Source organism: Bubalus kerabau, chromosome 2, assembly GCF_029407905.1.
Source record: "Bubalus kerabau isolate K-KA32 ecotype Philippines breed swamp buffalo chromosome 2, PCC_UOA_SB_1v2, whole genome shotgun sequence".
NCBI lineage: Eukaryota > Metazoa > Chordata > Mammalia > Artiodactyla > Bovidae > Bubalus > Bubalus kerabau.
This window is the reverse complement of record NC_073625.1, coordinates 113627819-113638935: the sequence shown is the minus strand read 5'-3', so window position 1 is coordinate 113638935 and position 11117 is coordinate 113627819. Positions and strand designations below refer to the sequence as shown.

Sequence of the window (11117 nt, the reverse complement as noted above, 5' to 3'; positions counted from 1 at the left end):
TCCAATGAGTCTGCTTTTCACATCAGGTAGCCAAAGTGTTGGAGCTTCAGCTTCAGCATCAGTCCTTCCAATGAATATTCAGTGTTGATTTCCTTTAGGATTGGCTGGTTTGATCTCCTTGCTGTCCAAGGGACTTGATATTCAGCCAAAAATCTGTGAATTGACCTTCAGCCCCAGCTTTTGGAAGTTTAATTGTAACATGGGCGGAGCACATGGCCATTATCAGCCAGCTGAGATCTGCCTCTTCACCAGGGCCTGGGCACTGGTGGGAGGACCCAAACTGGGTGCTGGACTAGTGCTCCCCGGTAGGGTAACCAGCAGGCACAAGGACCCCCTCCTCTTAACCAGAACTGGACCTTGGAGGGTGAAAGTTGAGTCTTAGGGCCTTGTCCTTTCTTGTCAGAACAGAGAGTAACATTTGCTTGGTGGAGATTTATAAGAACATCATTACCTGACTGTGACTGACCTGCAGAACAAAGGATCTGACACCAAGATGTTTGCTACAACTAACCACGCCTCCCTCACCTTTCCTAGAAAAGGGCTTTGCTGAAAGCTTTGAGGGAGTTTGGGGATTTTAAGGCATGAGCCACCCAGCTCCTTCTGGAGCCCTGCAGTAAACCTTTCTCTGCTCCAAATCCCAATGCTTTGATATTGTTTGGCCTCGCTGTGCAGCAGGCACACGGACTTGCATTCAATAACATAAATGTGTACTTTTTCATCATTTAAAGCACCCCGAGCTTGTGCCTGAGCTACAGCTGTGGTTAATAGGTTACCGTTATATCAATTCAACTTGTCAACTCTGGTGACATGCACAGGGCACACCATTTAGATTTATTGTTAATAGATCACACTCACTATAAATGTCTAGATGAATCTTGAAGTGAAATCTCTATACTTCATATGTTGAAATTCAATTAGTCAGTAGAACTATATATGCATATTTATTACTGTAAGAGTAAAATGCTCCAATTATAATGATTGTGAAAGCTGCTAATTTTATGTTCAAACACAATTAAGCCCTTTAAAATTAGCAAATGAATAGGGAACAAGAATGAGAGTTTAAAAGAATATTGAGAGACAATGGTAGCTAGATAACTTTAGGAAGAACATTATAGTCTTTGTGAGCTGTGTTCTCGGTCACTAAGTTATGTCCAACTCTTTGCGACCCCCTGGACTGTAGCCCACCAGTCTCCTCTGTCCGTGGAATTTTCCAGGCAAGAACGCTGGACTGGGTTGCAGTTTCCTCCTCCAGGGGATCTTCCCAAACCAGGGATTGAAACCTGTGTCTCTTGCATCTCCTGCATTGGCAGGCGAATTCTTTACCACTGTACCACCTGGGAAGCCCATTAATTTAAAATAATACAAGGCAGAATAATAGAGATTTGATTAAATCATAATTCTAATATTTGCCAACTGGCTTGGTGTCTATCATTCATTATGTTAAACAAAATAATCTTTAACCATTATGTTTAAATGTTGGTATTTAATTCCATTTTGGTTATGAGCTTTTCAAGAATAAAGTCTATTTGGGAATTCACATCTTATCAAAATGGATTTTTAGAAAAGAATGTCAGTTTTTCGACTTCAACATTTTGTAGGCAGAAAATATTACCAAAGTGTTTATAATATCCATGGCACATCACCTTTAATCTAGACATAATACAGAACATAAAAGGAATGGAGAAAAGAAAAAAGTCCAGGAAAATATAATATCCAAAAACATCCCTGGTTTCTCTACTGTTCTTAGTGAAGTGAGCATCTATTTAGCACCACAAAACTGCAGCTGACCACACCGAGCAATTATTAATATTCTTCCTGCACTGTGATGTCAAGTTTAAAATTTAAATATGTAATATTAATCATTTAATTTAATTAATATAATTTTAATAGCAAAATTATAAGAATAATTGCATTCTTTGTGATGAGATTTTAGATTAATTCCTAAAATCCCAGATGTGATCACACACATCTCAGAGAGGCACACATCTCCAAGGTGCTCCCTTCTCTCTGCCCCTCATTGTGGCCCTGTCCCCCAGGTACCTGGTCAGACCCCTCTGAGGGCCCCCACCACTCCTGTTCAAACCATGTCTGCTCAATATCCAAGGTTTCCTGGGTCTCCATTCTCTTAACTGGATGAGCAGAATCCAGCTTCAGTGTGACTGGTTGACACTGCCTTATAATTAAGGCTAACCTCAATAGAAGAAAGGAGCAGACCGCAATGCCAGAGAAAGTGGCTGAGCTGGCTGGGAGGGTGGGATTCTGTAACTGGAGGGGCACACTCCACTCTCCAGCTGTTGTTCTCTTCTGCCTCCTGCCTCCTCCCAACTACCGTGCTGAGGAGATTCTCCACCCACAGGGTGTAAGACTGACTTGGCCTGTGACCTTCACCTTTAAATTTCCTTTCAGAGAAAAGAGGAGTTTGAGATGTTTGGTTTGCTGCCTGGGCCCCTCCAGGAACAGTCAATGTGCCAAGGTAAATCCACTTTCTGAGCATGCTGTCTCCCTCTCCCAGGAGCATGCCCAGAACTCAGCCAGCTCTGGCCTCCACTGCTAGTTCTTTAGTGAGAGGTGGCGCGGTGGCTATAAGTAGTGGTGAGTGGTAGTACTGCCTTTAAAAAAAAACACATACTTTCTGAAAGAATTTTGAAAACTTTAGTTACACCCTTATAATTTTTACATTGACATCTAAAATTTTTCATCACAGCTTAAAGTGCTACAAAGGATGTAATTTCTGGCATATTGCAAATACTGCCATTTAAAAATAAAACCATTCTTTTAAATGTAACTAATAGCATCTAAGGAAGGGCTTCCCAGGTGGTGCTTGTGGTAAAGAACCCTCCTGCCAACACAGGAACCATTCTCTGAATGTCTTTATGTCTGAGACATAAGAGACGTGTGTTTGATCCCTGGGTGGGGAAGATCCCCTGGAGGAGGGCATGGCAACCCACTCCAGTATTCTTGCCTACAGATCCCATGGACAGAGGAGCCTGGCGGTCTACAGTCCATGGGGTCACAGAAAGTCAGACATGACTAAAGTGACTTAACAATAGCATCTAAAAAACAAAGCATTAAAAAAAAATACAGGAAAAGCTATATTTTTAAGCTTGAAAGTCTTTTATTGTTCACACTATCATACTTCTTTGCAACTAAAACATATCTGTGAAAAGAAATGCTAATTTTAAAAAAGTATAAGTTAAAAATTATTTGGGATCAAGATACCATGATTATTATTAACATCAAACATAGAGATACTTGAATTTTGACAATTATTAAATGTAAAGTTAAATTTTAGAGGGCAGCAGTTTAGAATTTATCACTAGAATGAGAAAGATTAACAGCAGAGAGATAAAGTGAGTGTGTTAGGGCTTACAAAGCATGCATCAATAATTATTGTCAAGTGCGTTATTTACAGAAGAATCCACAATATACTCCTGGTAGAATGTGGACATTGAAATCTATGGTAGGAATTTAGAACACTAGAGAAGGTGGCAATGATAACAAGGAAGCGATGATATTCATCTTTTGCTTATAATCAAGTAATATGCATCAATGTAAAAGATGAGTATGGATTTATGGTATTTGGTAATGTTTTGACAAAATTTAATAAAAACCAATAAAATGTTTAGAAGAAAGAATAGGAGAAAATCTTCATGAGCTTGGGGTAGGCAAGGATTTTATATGACACTCAAAGCACAGTCCATAAAAGAAAACTGCTAAATCATACTTCATCAAAATAAAGAACTTCTCTTTGAAAGACCCTGTTAAAAGAGTTAAAAGATAATCCACTGGGCTGGGAATTCTCTGGTGATCTAGTGTAGCACTGCATGCTTTCATTGCCTAAAGCGTGGGTGCAAACCCTGGCCAGGGAACTAAGATCCCACAAGCCACGTGGTGTGGCCAAAGGGAAAAAAAAGGAGATAATCCACTGATGAGGAGAAAACACTGGTAAATCCAGAATATATAAAGAACTATCAAGGTGCAGTAACAAGAAAACAAAGAACCCAAGAATAAATATGCAAAAGTCTTGAAAGACCTTTCACCAGAAAAAAATGATGAATGCCAAATAAACATGTGGAAACATGCCATTTGCCATTAGAAAAAAAACGTGAATTAAAACCACAGTGAGGTACCGTAACAACTATTAAAATGGCTAAAATTGAAAAGACTGATCATACCAAGTGTGACGAAGATGTGGAATAAGGGAAACTCCCCTACACGCTGGCAGAATGTAAAATGGGACAACCACTTCAGAAAATAGTTTGGCAGCTTCTTAAATAAACATATATTTATTGTATAATCCAGTCATTCCACTCCTAAGTATTGACCGAGGAGACAGGGAAGTATACTTCCATACAAAGACACAAATGTTCATAGCACTTGTATTTGTAAGGGCCAAAAATCAGATACAGTCTAAATATCCATTACCAGGTGAAGGGATAAACAAATTGTGGTATATTCCTACAATGGATACATTCAGCAATAAGAAAGAGCAAAATATTGATACATGGAGCAAATGAATGAATGAGTGAAAGGACTCAGAAAAAGAAAGAATATCTACTGTATTGTTCCATGTATATACAATTCTAGAAAATGAAACATCTGAAATGGCAGAAGGCAGATCAGTGATTGCCGAGGGATGGGATATGGTTGACAGGGCAGGTGGAGGGAAGGATGTTAAAGAGGCAACAGATAAGTTCATTTATCCTGATGGTGGCAGTGGTTTCATGGGTATGCGCATGTAGCACAGAGCTTGTGTCATATACTTTAAATACCCGAGGCTAACTGCATGTCTGTTCTATCTCCATAAAGCCGTTAAAAAGCGTGAATACATGCCCAAGAAAATATAAAATACTAACTTAGTTCTTAGAATGTTTCCTTTACTTGAAGGTGTACAATTTAGCTATCTGACGTACACAGGGAAACACCTTCCTCCCCGTCTTTGAAAGGCTCTGGATTTTGCCCACAGGGAGGGCTGGGTGACAAAGGACTCTCTTAGAGCTCTTCCTGCAGCTGAGAGTGGGGAAGAGACAGAGAGGAGGAGCTTCCAAAGCCCCGTGCTTCACTGCAATCTCAAACATTCTGAGATACCGTTAGGTAAGGCTGCAGCCCTGACAGGCACGCGTCACATGGGAGAAGTCGGGTCCTGCCACCTTGACCGCCTCTCACTGATCTCAGCCCTGAGCTTGAGTCGGCAGGTACTCTCTCTGATGGTCTGAGGAAAGGGAGTGCTTGGTTTCCTTAAATCTGTCACTCTGTGAAACTCTTGTGCTCGTGTGCCCTGGTCTGAAGGCCCCTGACACAGAGGGATTGTCACTAACATGGGTCCCTGGACTTTTTCTTTAGTTACTAGAAATTGAGGCCAGATGAGAATTCCATGCAAGGCTTTATTGGGGTTTATGCTGCAGCACTAGGCAGTGAAAACAAGTAACAGCTGCCCTTGTGCACTCTGGGACAGGAGCAGCTTGGGTCCTTAAAGGGGTTAACAACAGGTGGGTCCATGGGCTGGGCAGGAGACACAGCTTAGGCGGTCTGCCCACCCTCTTGGTGGTGTCATGAGTGGGGATCATGGATAGCATACCCTGCTTTTGCTCTTGGGACCTCAGAAATGGCAGTTGGTTTGTGGCCTTTTTTGTATCTTCTTGTCCATAATTTGTCCCACCTGCGCTCTGTGCAGTTATGTTTAATCCCTTATAATTTCTTTGTATTCCATTGCCTGAGGAGATGTGTGTCCAGGGCCAAGCACTCCAGTGTAGGTCCCAGGTTCCAGCCTAACATGATGACCCTGGACTTTCGAATTCTAGACCCAGCATTTACTGTGATATGTGAGGTAGGAGAAGGCAATGGCAACCCACTCCAGTACTCTTGCTTGGAAAATCCCATGGGTGGAGGAGCCTGGTAGGCTGCAGGCCATGGGGTCACTAAGAGTCAGACACGACTGAGCAACTTCACTTTCACTTTTCACTTTCATGCGTTGGAGAAGGAAATGGCAACCCACTCCAGTGTTCTTGCCTGGAGAATCCCAGGGACGGGGGAGCCTGGTGGGCTGCCGTCTATGGGGTCGCACAGAGTCGGACACGACTGAAGCGACTTAGCAGCAGCAGCAGTGAGGTAGGAACAGTGACACTTACCTTGCAGGTCTGTTGTGAAGAGTAAATTGACTCTAGAACAGGGCCTTGTACAAAGGTTGGCCATGCAAATACACTGCTCTTGGGAAAGCTCCTTTACTCGTGTGTGTGTGTGTGTGTGTGTGTGAGTGTGTGTGTGTGTGTGTGTGTGTGTGTGTGTGTGAGACACAGCCTTGCCCAGGACCTACTTCCTCCTGGTTGGAGCCCAGAGCTCTGTAGCCACAACCTGAGCTCAAATACATCCCTGGCTCATCATCTATTTGACCTTGGGCAATTTGTTCTTATGCAAAATGGAGCTAATAATAGAACCTATCCTGGGTTTGCTATGAGGGCTGAAGCCTGGAAAGTGCTTACAGCAGGATCAGGCACTTAGCAAGCACCCAAAACTGTTATCATTGTTACTGAGCTAAGCATGGGAGTTAGGTTGTTTTTGCAATCTGAGTCACTGGGATGTCAAAGTAAATATGTGTCGACTGAAAAATGCACAACATAAAAGTTTGAGAATTATGTTTTATTTGGTGAAACTTCTGGAGACTTAAGCCTGGAAGACAGTTTCTCAGATAGCTCCAAGGGACAGCTCCGAAGATATAAGGGAGGAGCCAGGATATACAGGAGTTTTGCAACAAAAACCAGACAAAAGATTGTTGTTGTTTAGTCACTAAGTTGGTTCCTACTCTTTTGCAACCCCATGGACTGTGTAGCCTACTAGGCTCCTCTGTCCATGGGATTTCCCAGGCAAGAACATTGGAGTGGGTTGCAATTTCCTCCTCCAGGGGATCTTTTCAACCCAAGGACTGAACCTGTGTCTCCAGCATTGCAGGTGGATTCTTTACTGCTGAGTCATAGGGGAAGACCTAGTCAAAAGATTACCGTTCATTAAAGAAAATCAGACATCTAAAGTTAATGAATTTAGAGTTTTTCTGCGTATGAGAAGATGCAAGAGTAGGCTTATTGAAATCATTCCTTTGTATGCACCTTAACTATCTAGGGCCAGTATCTCAATTTTCTCCGTCTTGAATCCCCTCAAAGTACACAACTGGGGGCAGCTGCAGTGGCTGCTGGCTTGATGGCCACAACATCATTAGTTTACTGATATGGTAGCAAATATAAAAGTATGGAAAATATGATTCTGAGCTTCTCAAAATATACCCTAGCTTTCTTTGGGGAACAAATGGTACCAGCCCAGTAAATTACGCATGAAACAGTTCTGTAAGACACCACTTCTGGAAAAAACCAAAGTCTCCCATATAGGGCCTTCCCATCTCCATTTATCTAAACTTGAGAATTTCCACCCCTCCCACCACCCCTTCTGTATGATCAGGCCACCCAAAATGGCTGTTCTCTTGCTCTCTGTACATCCCCTGCTCAACCAGTGCCTGCTTCACTCACGCCCCACTCACATGACTGACCTTCCTACATTCTTGCCCCGGGTCCCAGGTAATGATTGTTCTAATCTTTAGATCAGAACCTCTCCACCCGACAGCTTATCAAAGGGGCGGTACTGGCTGTGCTCCCCGGCTGGTTTCCCAGGTAACCAATGGGCCAATTTGACTTCAATTCCCCTTTAATTAGTAATCTGCCCTTGCCCCGGAGCAAAGCCCACCGCCAAGTCCTGTCTGCGGTCTGCCACAAACACGGTGGGGTGTTGCTCCAGGACCTTGCTTCAGACATGCAAGCTCCCCCATCCATTAAATCACTGATGTCTCTGTTGCTGACTCTGGGCCTTTTTTTCAGTCTTTAAGTTGGACAAGCACTGGGTTTGCAGGCCTGCGGGGTGCAGCCCAGTACCTTCCCGCATCACTGCCTTCTTTCTGCCTCTTGCTGGAATTCAGAATTGATCAGGCCTTTAAAGATCATCAGGTCCAGTGTTTTAATGGAAGAAACAACTAATGGGTTGAATCAGGGCCCATGCCCAGGTGTGTGGTTTATGAGAAGTGAAGAAAGAACAGAAAGGAAGAGTGGCCTCCTGTTGCCTCTCCTTGTTATTTTTTCCACCTGAGCAGAATCCCTGAAATTAACTCATTTGCTGGTGGACCTTAATGGGGCTTATGACACAGGAAGAAACAGAATTTCGTCTCTGCCTCCGCTTCCTGATACACACACCCCAAAACCCTTGGAATCTCTGAAGGACATGTCTTTTGTATGGTATGGATGGCTATGGGCTGGGGGCTCCTGGATAGCCTCTGAATGGGGGGGGGGGTGGTTGCCAGGGGAACCAACCAGCTGATTAGAGGGCTGGCCCATCACCCCAACCTCCTGGAAAGGTTGAGCTAATCACTAAGGGCTAATGATGTACTCAATTGTGCCTGTAATGAAACCTCCATTTAAAAAAAAAAACAAAAAAAAACCCTCTAACCAAAAGGTTTAGAGAAAACACACTTCTGGGCTGGTGAACTCTCAGAAGTGCTGAGAGGACAGTATGCCTAGAGGGGTCACGGAAGCTCTGTGCCCCTTCTCCCATGCCCTAGCCCACTCATCTCTTCTAGTGGCTGTTCCTAAATTGCATTCTTTTATAACAATGTAGTAATCTGGTACAGAAACTGTTTTCCTCAGTTCTGTGAGCTGTTATAGCAAATTATCAAACTTGAGGAGGGGTTATGGAAATCTCTGATTTACTTTTTTAATTGAACTATAGTTGATTTACAATACTGTTAGTTTTAGGTATACAGCAAACTGATTCCATTACACACACACACACACACACACATATATATATATAACATTTTTATATTTATACACATAATCTTTTTCAGACTATTTTCCATTATAGGCTATTAAAAGATATTGAACATAGTTCCTTGTGCTCTATAGGAAATCCTAATTGTTTAGCTATTTTAGAGATAGTGGTATGTATCTGTTAATCCCAAACTCCTAATTTATCCCTGCCCCCCTTTCCCCTTTGATAACCAAAGTTTTGTTTTCTATGGCTGTGAATCTGTTTCTGTTTTGTAAATAAGTTCATTCGTGTTATTTTTTAGATTTCACATGTAAGTGATATCATGTAACACTTACCTCTGTCTGACTTCACTTAGGGTGGTAATCTTTAGGTCCATCCATGTTGCTGCAAATGGCAATATTTCATTCTCTTTTATGGCTCAGTAATATTCCATTATGTATGTGAATATATACACACACACCACATCTTAAATCATCTACTGATGAACATTTAGGATGCTTCCATGTCTTGGTTATTGCAAACAGTGCTGCTATGAACAGCGGGGTGCATGTATCTTTTCAAATAGAAATTTTAATCTTTTCCAGATATGCCTAGGAGTAGGACTGCTGAATCATATGGTAACTCTATTTTTAGTTTTGTTTTTTTTTAAAGGAACCTCCATACTGTTTTCTATAGTGGCTGCATCGATTTACATTTCCACCAACAGTGTAGGAGAGTTCCCTATTCTACACATCCTCTCCAGCATTTATCGTTTGTAGACTTTTTGATTGGAGAAGGCATTGGCACCCCACTCCAGTACTCTTGCTTGGAAAATCCCATGGACAGAGGAGCCTGGTAGGGTGCGGTCCATGGGGTCGCTAAGAGTCGGACACGACTGAGCGACTTCACTTTCATTTTTCACTTTCATGCATTGGAGAAGGAAATGGCAACCCACTCCAGTGTTCTTGCCTGGAGAGTCCCAGGGACGGAGGAGCCTGGTGGGCTGCTGTGTATGGGGTCGCACAGAGTTGGACACGACTGAAGTGACTTAGCAGCAGCAGCAGCAGACTTTTTGATGATGCCATTCTGACTGTTGTGGCTTGATATCTCATTGTAATTTTGATTTGCATTTCTCTAATAATTAGGGATGTTGAATGTCTTTTCAAGTGCCTGTTGTATGCCTTCTTTGGAGAGATGTCTATTTAGATCTTCTGCCTATTTTTTGATTGGGGAACCTGTGATTTATATCCTTTCAAGGGTCAGAAGCAGAGGTGACAACTTGGACTTGTAACTGGAGTCTTAAAGAGGAAGGAGGAGAGGGGAACTCCTATGAGACTGAGCCCTTAACCTGTGGGGTTTACCCTATTCCAAGCAGTTATTGTCAGAGTCGAGTTCAACTGTTGGTGACTGCTGAGAATTAGAGAATTGCTTGGTGTGGAGAAATTCACACATTTGGTGTCACAAGTGAGTGTAGAGAAGAAACAGGTTTTTCTATTGTTGTTTAGTTGCTGAGTCATGTCCAACTCTTGCGACCCCAAAGACTTCCGCCCACCAGGCTTCTGCTCCTCTATCCATGGGATTCTTAATACTGGAGTGGGTTGCCATGACCTCCTTCAGGGGATTTTCCTGACCCAGGAATCAAACATGAATCTCTTATGTCTCCTGCATTGGCAGGCAGGTTCTTTACCACTAGCGCCACCTGGGAATACTTGTCAGGAGTTAAAAGTCTTCATAACTGAACCAAGCAATTCTCCTTCTAGGTATCTTTTCTAAGAAAATAATCAGAGAGTAGAAGGAGCATAAATATGTAACAACAACCCCAGAAACAGCCTTAATGTCCAACAGTAAAAGTAAATACTTTAAATATAAAATCTTCCCTTGTCATGGGAAAATGTCCATGATATGTTAAGGATATAAAACAAAAATACAGTTATGATCTGTTCTATACTAAAATCATTTATAGCAAGATGTAAATAAAGCATGATACTTTTCCATATCTCAAAAAATGAAGACTTTGGAACCTTCAAGAAGAGAACAGGACTATTAATATTTGATAACTACTCCAGGAAGGCTAAGGAAACCTTTCCTTCCAAAGTCTAAAGGGTATGTATGATTCCAAGTTTTTCCAAGAACAGTCTCCTCACTACCTAACCTGGGAAGCGCTTGCTTTGAAACTATTAAAGTGCTTCCATGTTTTTGTGGTGACTCTGAACCTATCTTCATAGCTTTTGCTGCTTGTTCTTTTGTTTTAAATGCTGCAAAGGCAAATCCCTTTAGATCACCAGTAGACTTTTAATGCAGTGTGCTTATGCAAACATTGCCACACTTCCTAAACA

At 42.2% G+C, this 11117-nt stretch overlaps 1 long non-coding RNA gene across 4 annotated transcripts in view; it reads left to right on the top strand.

The window, feature by feature from the left end:
- The first annotated feature begins 4779 nt into the window (after positions 1-4779).
- The window catches only part of LOC129643618 (uncharacterized), a 28132-nt gene continuing 21794 nt past the window's right edge, over positions 4780-11117 (top strand). For 3 of the 4 annotated variants that reach the window (XR_008710406.1, XR_008710409.1, XR_008710407.1), the window contains exon 1: positions 8137-8270. This is a non-coding gene — a long non-coding RNA (uncharacterized LOC129643618). Of the gene's footprint in view, positions 5095-8136; positions 8271-11117 lie in introns of those variants that run through there. The other variant, XR_008710408.1, reaches the window with a different exon arrangement.